Below are 23,453 nucleotides of genomic sequence, written 5' to 3' on the forward strand. Positions count from 1 at the left end.
CTTGATTGTGTTTCCCAATTTTCTGACAAAAGCAACACCCAGTGATTGCATGCCATCTGATTCAGTGTCACTGCTGGGGATCCCAGCTCCAGTACAGTAGGTCGATAAAGTCACAGGGCTATTATCATTATTAAAAGCACACTATAAAAATAATATTGCTACTCTCCGTCGGTTATTGATTCAAGAAAATTCACATGGATGAAATTGCTGATGTATAGAACGGAACTGCATTTCAGATGCATGCTTTAATTTCTGTCATTTTCAGTATCGAACTGGGTCGTGGGAGCCTGGGACAAGCTATCCAGATATGTGTCAGAGCCAATACTCGGCCGTCGTTCACGAAATCCCTGGGCGACATCCTTGAGCCATTCAGCTTTTAGCAACCAAACAGCCAAACAACCAAATGACCGCCTTTCTTTTGCCAACTTTTAAGGAAAAGTGTTAAGGAAAGAAATATACAGTACATGCAGTACTTATATATACAGCATAGGTTTAGATATGTTCATATACATTTTATCTAGAATAAGAACATACTATATTTATAAATATGTATACATTCTTCTGTAGGATTTGACTTTTCGTACACAGGTACTGTATAAAGATTTATACTCCGTTGCTTTACATATCAAAAGGTTTACTTAGTCAAACACATCCATTCATCTTTAATACATGTTAGTAGAAAACAAGTTCCCATGCTGGGATTATAGTATTTAGAAATACAGTACAAGTGACACATTTAGATGAAGTGCATGCTGCGTGGCAACTTCTTGCAAATATATCTTGTGCATTATGCCTCTGCAAGCAAACTCTGAAGCGCTCCACCACCTATCTACAAGTAGTGCTGAGAAATTAATATTCAAAGGTTAAGGTGTCTATGAAATGTACGTAATGAGCAACACTCATAGTTTGTTACTACGGGTTCTTTGCTTCTAATGTTAAGGATGGTGCATGGATAATTTACGATTCACATTGTCCCCACTGCAGGGATTAATTCTGAATTATTTATGCCCCTATATGCGCACAGAACTGAAACATTTTAGTTTAAGTCAGCTGCTCACTCATGGTCATGAAATTATGCAGACCTTGTTGCGAAAATGATGTTAGTCTCTTGTTATTTAAGTCACAGCATTTATTTCCAGTCCCCCTTAGGGAGGAAGGGCCAAGGAGGAAAATAATATGTTTTGTAAAAGTTACAAGCATTTGCTGTTTCCAGCGAGATAATTAATAACATTATTGTGTTTTGCTTGTGCACAAAGCTTCTTTGTTTTTCTGAACTTTCTTTTGGCCTGAATGATGTTCTGCTCCTCTCTTTGACATTTTACATTTAAACCTGCATTTCCGACTCCCTTTATTAAATAACAGAAGTTGAGTGTTTTACATGTAAATCTGTGTCAAGTGTCAAGTCTTTAATTATGATTCAGCTTTGCTGAAATGAAAATGGATGAGCAGTTCAAATGGTGGAAATGAAAGGTGTTCCAGGTTAATATTTAATATTTACTGGAATCTTTATTGTTAATCATTTCAAATATTGTCAGGAAAATTAGCTAGAGGTGATTTTTTACAAACAGAAAGAAAGCAACAGACTAACAATAATTTTGTCAACATTTGTTTTAATAATACAGTTTTTAACATACTGTAATCGTGTTTTATTCTGCACAAACTGATCTGATCTATCATTTGAACCATTTGTATTAACTAGAACGAAAAAGCTTGTACAGGAAATGGAACTCAGTACTGTTTCTTTACTATTTTAATTTTGTTGTAAAAAACAAGCATAAAAGAATCAAAGATTTCTTATACTGTTACTCAAAAATGTTGAAATAATAAGCAATATGGAAACAGACCTTTTCTTATTTATCTCTAGGATACGTATGTATTAACAATTATTTAAAAACTTTGTCATAATATTATTCCTGTTGTAGATATACTGGAATTAATCGTCATACATTTAAATTTTTAAATGTCTTCGCTTGTACAGTATAATACTTTAAATGCCACTGCGAAAAAAAACAGCAAAAATTGGTGGAAAAAATCTTTTATTTTCCCTTTTCCTACAAAGAAGGCAATTGGAGTCCCCACGGTTGTACTGGCAGCACATTTGAAATAACCATAAGATCAATGATACCTTTGTACAAAAGGTTCCCCATACAATTCAGCAATCGCTAATAAATTAGAAGGTCTGGAATATTGATGCTCAGCTCTGACTGTAACACAAAGAAGTGAATTTAGTAAAAGGCTGTGAAGGGTAATGAACAGTATTTTAAGTCGGCAGTTTAACCTCAGTGCCTGTCAACTGTGACCTTTTGTCAACCCCAATGAGAGCTTGATTTCTGACTTGTTTTCTTACCACAGTTTGCTACCAGCACACAGAGAGAGAAAGAAAGAGGGGAAGGTGATGGGATTGCAGGAAGTGACTTGCAGAGCCTTTTAAAGGAAAAACGAAAGGCAACGTACTTTTAAAAACTCACAAACCCAGATGTATCCCGAGCCCAGCAGCGCCGGTGTGGTCGGGCGTGTGCGTTGACTCGGAGTGACCCGCTTGTCCCTCGCTCCCAGTCAGGAGGCGTTATTGACCCGCCTGGGAGCCAGCCTGACCCCTGGCTGACCCCGCGTTCACCTGGAGTTGACCTTGAAAGGAACCGTTGCTCCTGGAAATCAAGATGTAAATCAAGCCATCTTGTCCGCATGGTGGTTGATTAGAAATGATCGTCCTCTTCTCCTTTTCTTCACTGGGCGCGGACAGAAAAGAGAGACTTAGATTTAGAAACCCTCCAGCTGCTCTTCTTTATGTATAGTATTCAGATTTATGGGCCTCCTCCTTGATACTGGATTTTTTAACATTTATCATTATTGATCACAGCTGCACTTAAACCTTCCTATGACAATTGCTGTTTCAGTTGTTATGGGCTGTAATGAGGCGGGGTGTGATTTAAACATGCTCAAAAACCTTCTGTAATTACACATGAATAATCCATGAGCTCTCCAGCATGACAGCATTCGCAGTCAGCCTCAGGTTTGCCTGAACAGGCACTCCCAGGACATTTACCTCCTGCTTTATTTATTTATTTTCTAGTGTCAGGAAAACTGAAGGGAAACTGTTGCACAACCTACAGACATTTTGTGTTTTCTGTTGCCAATACCAGGTTTCCTTTTTCCTTATAAATAAATCAGATTGAGTGGATTATCGCTTTCTCCACTGCTGGTTCAATCACCTAATGAACTTGACTCAAGATGAAAAAAAAGGAGAAACCCCCAAGTGTAACCCTTTCAAGGCAAAATTACTGAGAATAGAGAATGACATTGACTTTCAGTCCTTAATGTGTCCAGCAAAGTTCTGAAAACCCTCCAGTGGAGAATATGTGGGTTTAGATATACTGTAGGTTTGGGCGTGCTGACGCAAGGGATTAACAATTTTGGCAAGCACAATTTCCCCCTAAAAATTTGATCAGGAATGAAAGTGTAATGGAATCTGCAAACCTCAATTGCATGGTCTTGGCAATAGTAACAGACACAAATAGAGAATTATTTTCATGAGATATCTATGAAGACACTGGATCGTTAGTGCTTTAAAAGACAGTCAATTGATATTGCCTGATCAAGAGGGTTGTACTGCATCTTGAAGGAGAATTGAAGAAGTCATATCAACTGTGTGATGAATAATAATAATAATACTCCACATCCACTAATAAGGATTATATATAATTCCACAGAAATTCCTGGGAGATACACAACAGCCATTCAGAATTATGAATGCAGACCCCTGCACAGTTAAACACGATTGGCTTTGCAGTTTAGAAACAACTGGAACTTGTGGCATTTTTTGAGAAATAAATGAATAAATCCACAATAAATGGACAGGATGTAAATTTAGCAAACCTTATATGATACACAATTTAAACAAATGTATGCCCCTTCTCTTCAAGCTCATGTGAAAATGACTGCCCTTAGTTGCTTAAACTTCTTTGGTTGTATGATCCCTCCCTCTCCCTTCTTGGGATACTGGGCTAGAGTTTCTGAATTTGTAGCGTGAGATACAACCGGTCTAATGCTGCCAAACGCTCCAGCATAGAGGCAGGGGCTCTTGATTCTAACCTGGAGAGATGCAAGTTCAATTCCTGGTTCAGTAGCTGCTGTTGTACCCATGCGCAGAGTACTTCATTCAGTTTGCTGTGTGTATGGATATCCAGGATGTTGTACAGTATATGACAACTGGTTTTCATCTAAATCATCAAACCACAATGTTCGACTTGTATTTCTGTGTCTTTCTTCTGAAATCACAGACTGTTTGATTTAATGCTGACCTGTACATCCATGCAAGGGGAGTCTGGTCCCTCCAAGTAGACTTCAGGATTTAATTTTTACCAATGTTCCCCTTAGACACAGTATATTGTATTTTGGTCCTATAATTACTTGCTTAATTACTACCTGGCATTTAGTAGACAGATTCACAAAATCCCAAGGGATATGACATTCCTCTTCTCCTGTTTTCCGCAATCATGAACTCCTCACAGGTAATTTTCCTTTCTCTGTTCCACACTAGAGCAACAAAGGGACACACAGTGTCTCACATATTTTAATAATATCTTTCTTCTTTCTTTCCAGAACTTGTAATGTCATTATGACTTGCTGGGCTGCCTTTTCCTTGGAACATAAGGACATTTAACCCACCTAGATGGTGTGGCTATCAAAAGTTAATTGATCTGAGGGCTTCATCTATGTGTTTCTTGAAAGAAGCTACAGTATCATAATTGTACAGAGTACAACAGGACCTGATTGAATTACTGCAAACTTTTACTGCATTGTTAAGGTCAACACAGCAAAATCCTTTGGAATTAACAGTGAAACTTTTAGGGGACACAACTGAAAACTAAAGTGGAAGTACTTTTAATACTGAGAACAGGACGGAACTGTTTGTGAAAAAGTACTGTCGGAGTATAGAACAGGCTACCCCTCCATGTCATTGACATGGAGGCTTCCATTGGGAACCAGCTGAATGAGATTCTTAGATCAATTACAGTAGCTACTGGCAAACAAACATTTTGATCTCGTTTGTAGTCTTTCATATGTTGTTATAATTCAGATCAACAGGCCTTTTCAACAACAGAACTTGGGGTTCCAGTGCAAATGAAAGAGCACTGATTTAACCACATTTCATCTGTGTCATCTTAAAGACCGTTCTAGATATCTGCCTAGAATACTTGGCTTTCCAGGCATCCTCTGTCTTTTTCAGAACATGAGGACATTTACCTCACAAATGATTGATGCAGATCAAGGAGAGACTAAAATGGGTCCATGTGGTTCACCTCTGCTAACATCTGCCTGATCAGAGGTTGCACCCCTCAAAATAATGCACACTCTCTTATTTGTTAAATATTTTTTCCATACTTACAGTTTACACTTTTACGTTCCTATAGCTTTTAATAATGAGAATTTTTTTTTTTATGAGATTTTAAAAATGACATGTTATGCTATATATATATGTTTATATATATATATACAGTATGTATATATACTGCATATCTACTCTCTGCGCTGCTTATTCTAAAACTTCTGCTTCTGGTTTAGTTCTAACTACTGCTTCCATAACTTTACAAGTAAGCAGAAGTAAGACAGATTGGTCGATAGTTTTCTGGTTCATGTTTGTCCTGAATTTAATGATTCAGTGCTGCATTTGCAAATCTGCACTCTGTGGGTACCCCTGCCATCCTCAGTGAGAGATAAAGTATCTTAGTGTACTCTTTCTATCTTTCATCTTGAGGACTCTGTAGTGAGCTCTCTTCCTTTTGATTTTTCTTCCTTAATTTTTTTATTTAACCATCTCAGGTCATGTTTGCCTTGGACTTAATTGCTGTAGGAATGAGTTCCTTTTCAGCAATTAAAATGATGTTTTTAAAGAGGAACCATCTTTCTTCTATTGACTCTGAACCCATCGGTTTCGAATTCAGAGTCAGTTCTGCATCATTCCCTCATTGTCTGCTTCTTTCTCATTCTAAACCCTAATAAGAGTAATGACCAGGCAGAAAACTATAAGATGTATTCATTCACAATATATAAAACAAAACAACACACAAAGAGTTATTTTCAGGTCTGTGAGTTGCAGAGCTCTACCTTCTACAGACAAAAATTCCCAGAATTCTGTACCTGTATTCTTCTTATACAGAACACCTTACAAAACACAGATGGACCCTGTGTTCTAAGAAACCACAATGCAGCTTACGTAAAACTAAATTTCCCTCTCTAAAATAATGCCCCCCAAATGGAAAGGAACCTGTTTCTCTGTTCTAGAGAAACTATTATTAATACAAGAGAGATATTTTAACAAGTGAAATATCAAGGTTACAAAATAAGAGATAATTTAGTGTTTTGTGCATAATTTAAAATGATAAAATGCATAATAATCTATGTGAAGAATTCGAAAAAGAAGTTATTGAAGAAATCTTTTTTTTGCATGTGAAAAAGAACAGTAAAAGAAATCTGGTTAGAATTTCAAGAAACACGTTTCTGGAGCAATTTATTTGTAATTGAAATTTAGAATAACACAAAACTAAAACGTTTTAAACAATGATCAACAAACAACTGCTCCACCTTCTGTTAGATACATTGATCTGAGCACCACCAGCCTGCTTCTAAACAGAAATCCTGTAGAAATAGTTTATCTGAATACTGGAGTGTTACATGCTTCTCACTGGAGAGAAAACATTTTCCTGCCTTGAGGTGGATACACACAAGAAATTTGATACATATAAAAATGTATTATCACAAAACAAATGAGCTAAGGTATATAAGACAGCGGCTGATCTAATGGTTAAATAATAGGTTTAATTTCACAGATTGCAAGTTAAATTAGATGTTCCAATGCACTATTGCACGCCAAATATAATTATGCCTGAATACCTAATCTGAGGGAAGTGTATGCAAAGTATATAAATCCCTTTTCTTCCCCTGGGTTTTCATAAGAATAACATGCAAGAAACAGACAAAAGCAGCATCAAGCTCAAGAATTAACATAGCAAATTATCTGAAAAAAGCACAATAAATATTCTGATCTTATCGCTCTTAAAAATGTTAGATGTGGAACAGAGTCCAATAAAAACATACTCATTAATCTTCTGTAATTCCAAATGAACTTTTACAGGAAACTTTCTCTCCATTGACACACTGGTTCATTAGAAGGTCATTTTTTACATGCAGATACCACACTGACCTTGGTTGTGTTAACTCATTTAGTCAGACACGTTTCCCCGGATCTACAAAAGCCTGCGTGAAAGATATGAACTTCTATGTCTTGTTTTGATTCTTTATGCTATAAAATCTAGAAGGAATTCTATGGTGAATATGCTATTCTCCATATTTACATCTATTCCAGTGTCATTGCTAAATAACCCTCTGAGCAACATTACATTAGGAAGCAATCTTGAGTGTAACTAAAACAAAGGACTCCATACCTGTGAATAAAACTCAATATAAACATGTTAAATGATGCAAAATGGATCATTATTGCAATTCATCCAATTTTGGATCCAGCAAAAAAATGCAAACAAGGCTTTTGAGTTACAAAATGTAAGAAATATGTACTTACATATTTCAAATATACATTGCAAATATATATATATTTTTAATTATTATTAATCAAATAATGGAACTGAGAGATTGTTCTAGAAGAATTTGGTTTCAGGTTGTGGTCACAGGTACCATTTGAAAAAAGCAGTTCCGAAACACAACTATTTGTTAACCAGTGAGTTTGTATGTGTACATTAATGTAAAAAATAAATCTGTCCAATTAATGACTTTAGAATTTAGAACACATTCTTGTACTGAGTTTAATTCTTTAAAGGACCATTTATTGAGGATGTATTTTGGTTCCAAGGTCAGGTTTGAATTGCTTATTGTGTTCTTAGAAGACTGGCATGATCTTGAGATGAGATGACTCCCGAGCACTTTTAGATATGACTGTGCTTGTTGGAATCTAATATTTCAGACTTTTATAAGGAGTCAAGGGGAAAGTACAAGCAATCAAGGAGAACTTAAACACAAACATTTAAACGTAACCTCCCTTGTTTACAAAGGGAGGGAGCAAAAATGTTCATCTTGCAAGTGTAAACATTTTTCCTATAAATACAGGCTCCTGCATGTCTAAATACAATAGACTTTAGACATCATACAAAAACAATGCTGTGGATAAATCATGCTTTATTATTCAGGCTGCACAAGGTGTTGTAGCCTACAATAAACAAGAGTATTTTGTAATTGTTAAGTGAAAATCCATTCACATGTAAATAAATAGCGTTAACATAAAATATATACAAAAAATATCAACGGGAAAAGATTTTCACTTTATCTTGGAGTTTTCCAAATTTATACTACATTCATTTTTTACTCCAATCTGAAATTATTCTTTTCAGAAGCTCTCTGTGCTCCTTGCTGTGCTAAGCTCAGTGCTGTATTTTCTGGCCCAAGTCACGTTTAGGACAGGTTGTTTTGGAGTCCAATCTGAAATTATTTTTTCACAAACTCACTGGGACCTGTGGCGCGGTGCATTGCGCGATTGTTGTATCCCGAAACTGAGTCGGTCGGATCAGTAGTTGTCACCAAGCATTATATAATCTCATTTAATTGCAAGAGCTTTGATCAACGGTCTTGATTTTTTCCCACTCATACCTAGGTTTGGGGAAGTCTCTGGGGCCTGTGTGGCGCGGTACACCGTTCGATAGTTGTATCCCGAAACTGAGTCAGTCGGATCAAGAGCTGTTACCAAGCATTAATGAATCTCATTTATTTTCAAGAGCTTGGATCAATGGTCTTGATTTTTTCCCACTCATACCTTTAGGTTTGGGGGAAATGTCAAAATCCGATGCCCAGAGAGTCTCAGATATAGATCGCGATATTCTCACTTGACACCCCAGGTAGGGTTAGGGTTCTCATTCACACACTGCTTAGACAATTTTTAAGCTCAGCGCTGGATTTTGGGGCCCAAGTCAGGTTTAGAACGGGTGGTTTAGGAGACCAATCTTATTTATTTTTTTTCACAAACTCTCTGGGACCTGTCTGACGTGGTGCACCGTTCGATAGTTGTATCCCGAAACTGAGTCAGTCGATTCAAGGGTTGTCACCAAGCATTATTGAATTTCATTGGCAAGAGCTTTGATCAACGGTCTTGACTGTTCCCTACTCATACCTTTTGGTTTTGGGAACATGTCAAAATCCGATGCCCAGTATGCTTGTAAAGGAATGTTTATGTGAGCTGTATAGGAGCTTGCATTTGTGGACTCATAGAGCACATGCATAACATTAGAGGAGAAGAATGTACTCTGGCATTTATTTTCTCACAAATCAACTGTTTCAGTCTATGTGTTTTTGATGTCCAAAACACATGTTGGGAAAGTATGCAGTAGCTGAATGCTTAGAGGGGAAGGAGAAAGATACTGTGGGCTTACTAATTTACCAATTATTACACACCCATTTCTGAATTTTGCTACTAACGAGAAGCAACAGGACATGGCTACAGTACATCATCATTCAGTTTTGCATAGTTCACCTGTAATCAAAACTGTCCAAAACTACCCCTTATAAAAGCTTTGAGTCTTTGAGATATGAGGTCAAATTATGAGTCAACAGTTTGTATTCTGAAAGACTACAAACACTTTGTTTGGCTCGGCTTAATCTTGGAGGGCATGGCAGCAGTATTGATCTTGTTCTGCTACTTTCATAGTCTAAAATCCATTGCAGTATCCACCAGAGACAAATATGATGCTGTCTTCCTCACAGTTATTGTAAGACAAAAAATGTTATGGTAATGGTATTCTCTTTCGACATTTCCTATTTGTCTTCCAACATTATAGTATATTTGACTGATTTGCATGGAACGTGATTTATGGTAACTCAGCAAATTTCATAATGCAATGGTAACCTGCATGTGTGGAGAAATTACAACTTTTTACACACACACCCCTTCAATTTAGCTTTCATTTATTTTTGTATAGTACGGTAGATTTCCCCTTTTACTCCACAGTGCAAACTCAGACATGGCTCTGCACTCCAACTGAGAATAAGAATAATTGCTTACACTTATATAGCACTTTTCTGGACACTCCACTCAAAGCGCTTGAGGATCCCCTCCACCACCACCAGTGTGCAGCCCCACCTGGATGATGCGATGGCAGCCCTAGTGCACCAGAACGCTCCCCACACACCAGCTCTCAATGGGGAGGAAAGCAGAGTGATCAAGTCAGTTCAGAGTTGGGGATTATTAGGAGGCCATGATTGGTAAAGGCCAATGGGAAATTTGGTCAGTATGCCGGGGTTACACCCCTACTCTTTTCAAGAAACGCCCAGGGATTTTTAATGACCACAGAGAGTCAGGACCTCGGTTTAACATCTCATCCAAAGGATAGCGCCTTTTTACAGTATAGTGTCCCCGTCACTGTGCTGAGGTATTAGGACTCACACAGACAACAGGGGTGAGCGCCCCCTACTGGCCCCACTAACACCTCTTCCAGCAGCAACTTTAGTTTTTCCCAGGAGTCTCCCATCCAGGTACTGACCAGGCTCACACCTGCTGAGTTTCAGTGGGTTCCCAGTTGTGAGCTGCAGGGTAACCTGGCTGCTGGCTAGATTGACAGCACTAGCCCACTGCTGCCTCTGTACAGTACTGCTATGGCTGACCCCATCATCAGACACAATCCAATGCCTCACCTCAGTGTGCAACACACAGTCCCAGCAATGTCTGGTCAATATTGTACATTACCACCTCCCCTGGAACTGGAGTGGATGTTGTTTATCTCCGGGGAGGAGATCCCATATCTTTCAAGGCAAGTAGTGATTGCTGATCAGTATTAAAGGCCTCTTGAGTCATTCATATTTCATCCTCAAGCATGAATCTCATGTTCCAATACAGATAAACGATGAATGACTTAAACAATCCAATATGTTCATGTGTGCTGGATTTTGATAAACTTTGATTCTTTCTGGATTGCAGCTCTCTGACAACTTATTGCACTTTTTGGGGGTGCTTTGCATTGTGCTGCACCGTTCTTGATTAAACGGGTCGTAATTTGAAAATGAAACTTTTACTGTATTTACTCGAGCTAGTGTTTATTTTTTTATTTATTTGCTGGCATGCTGTTTTCTTCCTGTTTTGTGACAGAGACAGGTATTTGTCATAATCACTAGCTGGCGATTAGGAAGAACCTTTTCCCTTTTCCATCACCTCTTGTTGGCATGGATTAGAGCATCAGAGCATTAAAATGCAGGCTGTCAGAAGGCGGTCTGTCCTGTCTGGAAGGTAATACAGAATCACTGGCAGCACAGTGATACATCAAGAATATAAAAAGGAAAGGAGGCTGCCAGCGGTGTCTTTTTTGAAAGTTGTTTTCTCGTTTGTTTCAATAAGCCATTGTCTTGAACGGTACAAAGTAGCAAAGGAATATCAAATGCTTTTCAGTTATTGAACACATCAGGAGAGAGTTGAAAGCCGGTGAGGAATACTGGAACCTCGCCACGGTGACTCCCTCCCCCTGTTTCTGGAGCCTTTTTGAAGACTTAAGACAATGCACTCAAAATGTGTAAACCTCTTCAGATGAGCCTGGCCTTTCCCTTTTAAACTGCACGTTCCCCTCCAGGGCCACTCAAACACTGGTTCCTCTGCGCACTTCTTACAGTGTCTTTGTCTTTCATGACTCCGGGGTGCTCTCTGTAGGATTGGGCTTTAGAAAACAAGATGCTTTAATGGCAGTAAACAGCGCCCGGCATGCAGCTTGCCTGGTAAAATACACAACAGATGCAAACCTCTTCTGCCCTGGCCTTTCTTTTTAATCTACTATTGAATGGAAAAAAGATATTGTTAAGGCACACTGCTCTCGTACCAGAACCTGTTGAGTGCTGGTGATCAGATCGTAGTCATACAGTAGCTTGATTTACGATTCCTGCCTCTCCTTCTTCCCCATATACAAATGCATTTTTGCTCTTCTCCTGCCTTACTTCTGTTGGTATGGTCATCACAACCCAAGTCACTCGAGAAAGGAAAACTGGAGTCGATCTTAACTGAGTTGGGCGTATAATGGGAAAGAACTGAAGTTCCTTAAAAAAATCTTTATAAAAAAGTGGTGGCGGCTCTGTGGCTCAGGATCTGCACCAGTGGCTGTAAGGTTACTGGATCATTTCCCGCAGCCTGCAGAGGAATCCCACTTCGTTGGGCCCCTGAGCAAGGCCCTTAAAAGTGATCTTATCTTTAGATACGTTCAGGACTATTACTGCCTGTTATTGATTTCTTGTTTTTTTAAAGAGCAATGAATAAAACTATTTACCTTGTATTCCCTATTTTTTTAATGTTGGAGTTATTTTATCTTCAGGATGACACCTCTCTGTCATCAAACACTGTCCATTTCAGAGCTCTCTCATAACCAGCATGGGCAAGCCACTATGTGTAAAATGAAAAGCATCTTTTCTATAAATGATCGTTTCTGTTTGTTTTTTTTAATGCACACTGCTTGTGTAAAATGTTCTTTTATGCCCCTTTTAAATTCTTTGCCTGAACTGAAATTAGTTACTCTTTGTTTCAAATGTTCTTGTTTATTCTTTTGTTTCTACTTGTTTACTTTTGAGACAGCCTTAGTGAGGCATAATAAATACAGCCAAAGTCAAGGTTGTTAACCAGGTATTTGTAACAGCAACATTAAGAAACTTAATTTACAAAAACATGGCATGCTCAGCATTTTAACATTTCTTAATGAGATTACATTGGCCAGCTACCTCTCTAGGAAGCACGTGTTTTTTTATTAATACCGGTAGTGTTCTCTGAAGAACATTTGCAGCACCTTAGTCCATTTCCTGAAATCATTTCATGATAGACTATTCCTATAGGGTTTTGAAAGCATTGTTCATTCCTCAATCATTCTTATTCAGTCATTGACTTCTTGAAATGTACTTTAACTGAGGCTATGGGGCTGTGTGTTGTGGGACTCTGTGTATTGGTAACCAGGATGAATGTGTTTCAGATAGGCTTCCTAATAGTCTGCATTTTACAGCCTATGTGGTCAGTGATAGTAAATTAACCAGTGATAAACGCATTTGAACAAATAATTCAATTTGCAATTGGCTGAAACTAATAGCCTGCTGAAAAACATTTGGTTTTGAAAATATCTTAGGGCAAAGCTAGAAAAAGCACAGCTGATATTGTTTTCTTGTTTCTGGTTAAAATGAAATAACATTATTCCAGATGTCACCAACATTTGTTATATTTTAAAGGCAAAATACTTTTATTTATAAATACTCTAAATGCATATAATCTATACTTATAAATTCACATATTTACAAAAAAATACAAATCCACTAGTAAATTTTCAAAGCTCACCATGTCACTGTAAGTCTAATAAGAATTATAAACTGTCAGAAGTCAGAATTCCTGTTTATTTTTTCTTTTCTTCATAAAACATCAAAATTTACCTCTGAGCATGACATACAAGGGTTGTCTTTGAAAGCTATTGTCCTCTAAAGCTCTTGCTAATAGGCTGTAAAGTGTTGATTTAAATACCTGGAAAGGATGTCAGAAATGCACAAGTTTTTCTCATGATAATGTAAGTACACCAAAGAACATCAAATGAAATGAAAGACTTACCTGGATTTGCATTCTCAATGCTCCCTATTTGAACACTATAACTGCAGAAGGGCAGTAAAACTCTCATGAAACCCAGCAGGGCTGAATCAACTCACACTAACAGAGGCAGAAGGAAGAAATAGTAGCTGATAGTTGATTACAAGATCAAGGGGATTAACAGTTTTGATCTGCTTTATTTGTTAAAAGGCTCACTTGAAGTTGCAGGTGGACTTGACATTAAGAGGGAATTTTTTTTATAAAACAAACCTGGGATTTAGTCATGGCTTATAGAAGGAGTTTTGTTGCTTTTGAGATTTTTTTTAATGATATGCAGTTTCTTTACTTCTGTTCAGGTTCCTTTTTGTAAATAAGTTTCCTTTATAAAAAATACTGGAGAAGGAAGAAAAGCAGCCATCATTAGAAGCAGAAGAAGACAGAAACAGAAATACATCTTCAAAAAGACAGAAAGACATCTCGAGCTTGTTGAGCAATGTCTCGAAACGTTTCTAGCTTGTGTGTAAGTTCCTCTTTGTCTTGACTATTCCTGAGCTACAAACTGAATTGCACTGATCACTTTGGAGCCACCTAGATCACACTGTATACCACTGTATGTTAAACATTGACAATTCTTTCAGTTTTGGCAAGTGTGAAAGATTACTTTTAAAAAAGTTCTGCCATATTCAGTAATTAATTTACTACCACTGGGTTTAGATTGTTTTGCTTTTTATTATGAGAACATCATGCTTTCTTGTTTAATTTTATTAGACTACAATGCATACAGTATGCATATACAGTATAAATAAGCAACTGAATCTGCTATTCACTTTATTCATTTTCACTCTCTTCATAATTTCTATAAATACTTATATCTGAACTCTAAAATACAGTAGCTTAAGTAATTTACAGGACTCAAATGTAAAGTTCTTATACAGTATTGACCTGACTTCTGTCTTATTCCAGACTGCACTTAGATTTTTGTTAGTAAAGTAATAAAATTAAAATTGAAACATTCATTTTAGATGCCAGTGAAATTATTAATAGTGTTCCGTTAAACCCTGACAAGATATTATATTGGATAAAGGAAGTGAATTAAAAAGCCCAGCTTGATTTAATAATTCAATCACTGTAGCACTCAAAAGCAGGGTAAGATCAAATATGAGATAACATCATAATTATATCCTTGTCTTGCACACTCGATCATATCAGGGATAGAACTGTAAAACTTTAACAATGACAGCTTTTTGTATCCCGACTCAATGAGGATTCAACAGTTATACAGCATGTGATAAAGCGAAACTGTTCTTCGAATCACTGTGCCTTTAAAAACATGGCCAGCTGATGTGACAGGAAGCACTTATGTGTACATTATAACTCAAACTACACTTAGAGGCAGACTTGATCTCTTTACCATGGAAAACAGAAACAATATTCCAATTTGTCTTTGGTGTTTTAAGTAGTACAGAACATCTAATTAGTATTCTGAGTTTGTAAAGTACCTATAAATAAAATCTAATTCTAATTATTATTATTAAATTATAAATATATACGTAATCTGTATTACAGTATGTATATGTACTGTATGTATATGTAATGTATTATAGTCTGTATATGTATTACAGTTATATACAGTACAATACAGTACAATAGAGTATAGCTATTTACAGTATGGAGCTTGTATTTGTAGAAGGACTTTTTACTGAATTTATTGCATTTACAGTGCTTCAAATAGATATTCAGACTCTTCCCATGGCAAAATTTCAAAATGATGCAAAAACATTTTTTAATGAATTATTTTATTCAAAACCCGAATGCTCATACTGAAGACTTCAGAAAGACGGTTTAGAGTAAATATTTTCTTTTTTTTTAGCAAAAACTAAAAAGAAAGAGAAAACAACTAAATTTGTTGACCTCATAAGAATTCAGACCTGTGAACTCGATATACTGTATGGTGGAAACTATCTTTATAGCCTGACAGAGTCAAGTGGGCTCTTTTAGAATGAGCAGAGCATCGCTAATCAGTGGGCACAAGTGAAGGAACTACTGGATGGACATATAAAACCACCCAGCTATGTTATTAAAGCCAATACCCAATACAGCTGGATGAGATTCTTGGAAAGCTACAGTAACTACTAAACAGGACCAATGGCCTTCTGAAAAAATAGCCAAGTTGCCGCTAACCAAGAGAGAGACAACAACATGCAACATTAGTGCCAGGTCAAACTCCAAAAGCTCCACTCCGGAGCCTCTTGATATACAGATACGAGTCCAGTTAAACCAGAGTTGAGTCAGGATCTGCAAATCAACAGAAAACGGTGGAACAAACAAGAGACAACTAAGACACAGCTACAGTACAACAACCATGACAACGCCCATCGATATTAGTAATAATAAAAATGGTGACAGCGAATGTGCAAAATTAAATTTCTTTCCTATTAAAAAAAGAAGCAGCAAGACCATATCACAGCCCTTGAATGAACTAATGAAGTCTTAAATCCTAGACATTTCACTGGTGGAGTGGAAACAACTGTAAAAGGGCAGGACACAAAGGCCAGCACAGAGCACTGATAACTCACGCTCAGCGCCTTCAAAGCATGCATACAGTCCACAATCTATTAGGGCTGATTGTTTCCATTATTACTGGCTGTGCCTTTTACCAGAAGAAAGAGCCACATTTCATTGTGATGAAATCCTCCTGCCATAAGCACATGTTCCACGTATGAGGTGATTTATAAGATTGTTCCACAGAACTGAAAACGCTATATTTATAATTCCGGAATGCCTTAGAAAGAACATTATGCATCTTGTGTGTACGTATAATATATAAATACATACTGTATAGATATATCTAAAAAAAGCACTATCTATATAAATACATATATTAAATATAATATAAATAGATGTATAATAAATATTAAAAAACTAATTCCTTAGGAGTCACGTGTCCAGTGTGAGCAATGTAAATATTTTTTTATATTTGTGTAAAAGTTTTAATCCGCTTTATCGAATTAATTTTTTATGTGTTTGAGATTAAGTCATGGAAAACCTAGTGTTTACCTTAGCAGGTAAACATTTTAAAAACTAATTTTGAAGTTCAGTTGATTTTGGTTAATGAAGTGCATCAGGCTTAAGTCAAGAGAATGCAATGGAAGGTACTGTATAGACATCACATTAACTTTTTTGTGAATTATAATCTGTGTTAACAACATACCAAGAAATCGGGCAAAGCACATACAGCAAAATTAATTGGTGAGTCCCTTTGACTCCAGTTTTTTCTTCTTTTGGTTCCATTTGATTTCTTTAGAAAGAAATATCATACATAACATTACGTGGCAATGAAATGCTACAACAGCTTTAAATGATCAGTGGTGATTGCTGATAATGTATGAAAGTATGATAGTATGGAAATGTTTCCTAATGGTTTCAATAAATACACAACATGGCATTCTGCTTTTAGTGCATAGTGTGTTTGGTTTACTTTCTGTGCTTTGTTCTTGTATTTTAAGGTTTCTTTGTTTCCATTCTTTATGAAGGGTTTTTCCACGGAAAGGCATTGAATTGTTTTTATTAATTCATAGTTTATTTCCAAAATTCCGTAATACTGGCCGACCTTGACTAAAGGGAAGGTCCTTTCTGTCACTGTTGTAAAAGGTTGATTTCCTTTCTCCCTGGACTGTTATTGTGAAATTATAATGATACTTAGATTTTATAGGAATTAGAGGCAAAACTTGTCATGTAAAAACAATTTTAGCTAGTGTTCTCTCAGGTATCTCTATATAACTACTGTATGTTAATGTGCATTTTGCAGGAAGTTAAGATGCTTGAACGCAGAAATAGCCTCTCACATAAAAGAAATGGAATGGTTTGCTTTCACCACATAACCCAGTTTCCATTGTATTCTCTTTCTGTAATAAATGGTATCTGAGCATTTAAAGACAACTCTATTATTTCAGGAGCCAACACAATTAGTCCTTGTCAAAGGACTGGATACACACACGCGTTTCCAAATCTGTGGCGAACTCCATATCAATATTCTGAGATCTGATAATGAATTTAATGTCTTCACTGGCTGTATTGCTCTAAGCGGTGACTACTAACCAGTTAGATGAGAGAATTATTGTTTTTCTCCCATGTGGAAGCCCACTGGATTCTGTGTTTATTAACAATTGCTTTATTTTTTGCTTAACAGTTCTGTCAGGTCTTAAATGAAGGATTTGTTGCGCAAAGACTAGACATTGCAAATTCCTTACACCTTTTCCATTCCTGCTGTGTTAGTATTTTTATTCTCTTATAGGTATATTTAATACTTTGCAGAACACCTAAAAGGATGAGACTACTTGGTACTGTAGTTTACTTGGAAAACAAAAGCGAATATGAGGTTAATATATAAATCCTAGAAGCATTTCCCACAAAGAAAAAAAAGTGTTTCAAACATTTTGAAAAAAGTCTTTAACTTGCTTTTTAGGAGTGTTCCTTTTCTAGAAATTTTACATTTACAAAAGAAAGAAGTAACACACCCCATTTTCCCTCCCTATCCCACTTGTTCCTGATCATTCACACAAGCTTTAAATCTTGTTCAGGATCTTGTTGATTCTTATAAATCTTTTTTTGTTATAGTCATGGGGCAGCTGGCTCTCTCTTGTCAGTTTATAAGCCCCTATTTTCTCATTCTTTAGTTCAAAATTGTGCTTGTAAAACTTAAGGCAGCGTAAATACAGCACTTATACTATGTCTATCAATGTCAGGCAACTGTAGAACTCATCAGGTCCACAGTTTCAGAGATTTTTACTAGAGCTGAGCTGTTTTCAGGACCAAAGAACTAATTCGCACCATCTAGAATCTGTAGCCTTTGTTTGTATATTCCAATTATTAAGGGCCTTCTGTCATGTGAATGGAGGAAGTGCAACATTTCTGAGAATTCGTATTTTGATATCTAAGACGTTTCAAAGTGTTTCAAGTCATCCCCCCCAGCTCCTCTACCTCCAAATCGCAGGGACACCAGTTTGTAGCTCTTGTAAATGTCTTTTATTATAGTAGGAATAGCACAAGCGGGTGCTGCCGACCACAGGGGTTCTGATTTCACAGTTTCTGCATAGACTTTGGTCTTTTCACCGACACTCAGAATGATTTATTAAAGGAAAACGGAATTTTTGAATGATCCTTCATTTTTCAATTGTTTTCTTTATTTTTCTTTCTCCCCTTCCATATTTTCTACATGCAATGCCCGAACGCATTTTTAAATGTCGTTCCCGGCAGGCGTAAGCTGTGTGTTCCTGTCTAAACAACACACATGTGTTACTGCTTTGCTCTAGCACTGGCCACATTCCTTCCTCCAGTGGTGTTTGTCAAGTTGCATGACATTGTACTGTATGTCTTTCAACCATTTCAAGTATGCGAGACAAACAAATTGTCATGTATATCGTTCTTTTCAGAGGAGTTTGAACTGAACTGTACAAGTTTCATGTAGTATTTACTTTTTTTTCTGCATCCAAAAATGTCCTAGAACAAGTGATTTTTGCTAAATGATATATATCCCAAAATTCTGATACATCTCATTACATTTATAACATGTAATACATCTTGTGGAAATGAAACTTGCCTTCTAACAGTTTGATTCTTAGAATGAGGTTATTTTATGTAAACCAGTACATATGTGGGGTGAATTTTCTTTAAAGCACTCATATAAAGATTTAAATGTGCATATCCCTTCTCTGCTTTAATCTGTACACTTGATATTAATCCCTGAAAACTCTTTGATTCTTTGATTTCTACCCCTGATGCATAAGATGCATGTTCAGAGGAACTCAGACACAAGTTGATGAAGAAGTTCGGTGTCTCTGAATGTCATCATTTCGTCTCTGCTCTCTGTCTGTTCATCTATAGTATCTTATCTGCTCATCTACCTGTGTATCCAAGTCAGTTCTGATTAGGGGTAGACCTGCTTTTGCAGTGTCATTAGTAAAACTCCCACTGGTGTTACATCTGACACAATCAGTTAAACAATGTCAGGACTTCTCTCCATACAGTAACAGTGTTTGATATAGAAGCTCAAAATTCCACCTACATATCTCCCTATATTAGAGACAGCACGAAAACAGAGGGAAAACGTAGTGACCAAGGAAAGAACCACATCTGTTTAGCATGATGTGCAAATCTGTAGAAAACAAATCCTTGAACAATTAAAATCACACCTTTTCCCAATCCACATCTAAATGGCTTTTAAATAGCTTGCCTTAAAATAACAAGCACATTAAAATAACAGCACTACAATCTCTTATTACATAAGTTTCAGAGCTGCGCGAAAGCAGCTTTGAGGTTTTATGTAAGCTTATATTCTTGTTTAGCTTCTTAGGTATGCGGGACCTCATGGTAATTTATTTTGCTTTTGTGGTTATTTGTTTTCACTTTCAATTCGTATAATTTCATGTCTTTGTTTCCGCTGTGACCCCAGTGCTTGCCATGGATTTGAATGAACTGGCTCCATGCTGAGAAAGAATCGAATGGAAAAAAGCACAAAACTGTTTACATTAGCTGCAAGCCTTAGCTCTCTTATAGAATTTGCTAACAGCACTGAAGTCCCTGGTTTTCCCATATATTCTCTGTCCTCTTCAAATCCCTTGTCATTATAACAGATGTTTGGATTACTGTTCTGTAAACTATGTCAGAATTTAAATCTCTGCTATCTGTTTATTATTCTCCAAGGGTGACATTACAAGTGTTTTCATGTTAAGATATTGCTTTTTTATATTTACATGCAGTAGTTTCCCATATTACTCAAGTTTAGCAACCACCACTATTTTAAGTACTAGAAATAAAGAATAGTCTTATCTGTAAAGCGTTTCATCACAGATTGTGACATTATTGTTGATGTTAGCAGTGAGAGCAGGGAGAACCACATGTGCGCTCCCTCTTCACACATGACCATTACAATAAGTCAACTTGTCTGCTGAGTAAATGTCATTGTATTGGCTTGTCCAAGAAGCACTTGGACTGGACCTTTAATAAAGCAAGAGAACTCTGAAGTTCTCCCTTGTTATTACGGTACCGTACATGAAAACATCCATCCATTTCCTAACTGCTTTATCCAATACAGGGCTGTAGTGGGAGGACCTGGAGTAACCCAGAGACGCCAGATGGGGTACACCCTGGATGGGGAGCCTGTCCATCTATCTCAGTGCCATATCACCCTGCAACTCACAACTGGCAGCCCACTGAAGCTCAGCAGGTGTGAGCCTGGCCAGTACCTGGATGGGAGACTCCTGGGAAAAACTAAGGTTGCTGCTGGAAGCGGCGTTAGTGGGACCAGCAGGGGGTGCTCACCCTGCGGTCCATGTGGGTCCTAATGCCCCAGAATAATGATGGGGACACTATACTGTAAACAGACGTCGTCCTTCGGATGAGATGTAAAACTGAGGTCCTGACTCTCTGTGGTCATTAAAAATCCCAGGGTGTTTCTCGAAAAGAGTAGGGGTGTAACCCCGGCGTCAGAGCCAATTTCCCATTGGCCCTTAATGGCCTCCTAATAACCCCCCTCTATGAACTGGCTTCATCACTCTGCTCTCCTCCCCACTGAGAGCTGGTGTGTGGGGAGCGTTCTGGCGCACTATGGCTGCCGTCACATCATCCATGTGGGGCTGCACACTGGTGGTGGTGGAGGGGATCCCCATTACCTGTAAAGCGCTTTGAGTGGAGTGTCCAGAAAAGCTCTATATAAGTATAAGCAATTAATTAATTATATTAGAATAATGATCCTCTAAAACAAACATTATAACCAACCCTATTTCTGTCTTTGTCTTGTGCAGTATGTGTTCATTCTCCTGCTCAGCTACTACTGAATGCTCAGTTCCCTTTGCTTTGGCTATACTCGGCATTTCAATGTCTCAACACGTGACTGTAGACATATATTAGGCCTATTCAGTTGTGTTGTGGTTGTGGTTTCTAACAAAGCATTTCATCTGTGAGTCTATGAGTCCCTGACCAGTCCTTAACTGGTCTCAGCCTTACTGAAAGTTGTCACAATATTTCTACAGGTCATTTTCTTCCTCCATCAATAAAGTGCTTAAACCAGATAAAACGTTTGCTTTTCCTCCCTTTACTAAACAATGTAACACATTCATGCAATTCTTACAAAACCGAACAAATAATGTTAGCTACCAGCTGCTGACCTGACCTTAGGCAGTCATAGAAACTACACCATCTCTCACTCACGATTTGAGTTTCTTTTATTTTACCACTGTTCATGCTTCTTTTGTAAGAAAAGACCTATTACCTATTTAAAACTCTATTCTAAGACTTTATTCCTAATGAAACCTAGCTTTTCTGCTCTTTGACCATTTGTTGAGTCCTTCAAAATCTCCTCTTGTTCTTATAGGCATATAATGTTTTGCTGCTCCCACCTGTGTTAAAAAAATTGGCCAGCTGAACTGGCCACAAGTACTTAACCACTACCATTCTATTTCCAATTTGTCTTTTCTTGCAAAAACCCTGGAATGGCAGTGGCAGCTCAATTACTATCTCATCTTGCATCGAATGAGCCCTTTGAACCTTTTCATCTGGGATTTAGACAGGCACTGTGCTGTCTTTTAAACCCTTGTTAAGGTAGTTAAAGATTTGCTGATGGCTTTTGACTCTGGGCCATTTAATATTCTCCTCCTTCTGGATACAAGTGCAGCTCTTAATAATGTCAACCTCAGCATTTTACGGGGGCTTGAGGCAATGTATCTAGGGATCCCTGGCACTTCAGTTCATTGGTTCCTTTCCCCTTTGACTAATAGGGATCAATTCATACCTGTAAGTATTGGCTGTACTAAATTGGGGTGTTCCATAGGGTTCTGTATTGGGACCATTACTACTTACAGTAACATAAAGTGTAGGTATTGCCTCTTTGTTGGAACATTCACCATCATGGAGCTGCGTTTCGGTGCAGTGCTGAAGCCAGTCAGATTTACTTGCTGACCAAATCAAATTCTACAGCTGCAGGTTCAGTAGATTACTGGTGCTGATAAGGTATGGAGGAAATGGACCTTTCTTTATAATCTGTGACAAGACTGAGGTTTTGTTCAAAGCCGCCCAATATCAGCTTCACACAGCTGCTAATCTGAGTGCTGTTGTTGAGGGTACTGAAACCGAACACTTGAACTAAGTTACAAAATTCAGTGTTACTTTTTGGCCCCTGCGTTGTAATTTGAATTGCATGATAGAAAAGTCACAAAGACTTTTCTAAAGGTAACATTGCTTGATCAGGCTGTTGGATGCTGAAATATTCATACTTGCTTTATTTCTACACTACTGTCATTCCATACTGGGGTACTTTTCCAAGATAAAAGATAGGCTACAGTATTCCTTTATTCTGTGTCACGTGTGCTAACTTAAACTGCTCTACATCAGCTCATGACACCTGTCCTCTGTAAATCGCGCTGGCTGCCTGAGGAATTTAGAATGGACCCAGCTTCCTTTTTGTCATCGTCAGGCAGGTGGAACAAATTGCCCAGATAAATTTGTGATTCTGCACTGTCGACACTTAAAACTTAAAGACCTGCTTTTCTCTTTATTTTTAAGACAGGTGTGTAGAAATATACAGTTTTTTAAAAGCACTTATTAGAATTATAGTAAAGAATAGGGTAAAGTTTTCCAAAAGAAGGAACATTTGAACTGAACATACTGTTAATTGATGCTAACAAGTGTTCTCCGGGGCAGAAGTTGCTTTTTAAAAGCTGCTTTCAAGCACCCATAATCTTTCCTTCATTATTAAGATCCTGATAGTTTTTCACACTTTTATATTCCTTTCTTGACCAGAGTCAAAGTCAAATGGGGACCTAGTTCTCTTTTACAGCCACAACCTGGGTAGACTGAAGTATGTCGTGAA

The 23,453-nt window shown here is 37.4% G+C and overlaps 1 long non-coding RNA gene across 1 annotated transcript in view; it reads left to right on the forward strand.

The window, feature by feature from the left end:
• Window positions 1–20,823, forward strand: part of LOC107079039 (uncharacterized) — a 32,825-nt gene extending 12,002 nt beyond the window's left edge. The window contains exon 3 of the long non-coding RNA XR_001480023.2: window positions 20,682–20,823. This is a non-coding gene — a long non-coding RNA (uncharacterized lncRNA). The remainder of the gene's footprint in view (window positions 1–20,681) is intronic.
• The last annotated feature ends 2,630 nt before the right edge of the window (window positions 20,824–23,453 follow it).

Source organism: Lepisosteus oculatus, chromosome 3, assembly GCF_040954835.1.
Source record: "Lepisosteus oculatus isolate fLepOcu1 chromosome 3, fLepOcu1.hap2, whole genome shotgun sequence".
In the NCBI taxonomy this organism is placed as follows: Eukaryota; Metazoa; Chordata; class Actinopteri; order Semionotiformes; family Lepisosteidae; genus Lepisosteus; species Lepisosteus oculatus.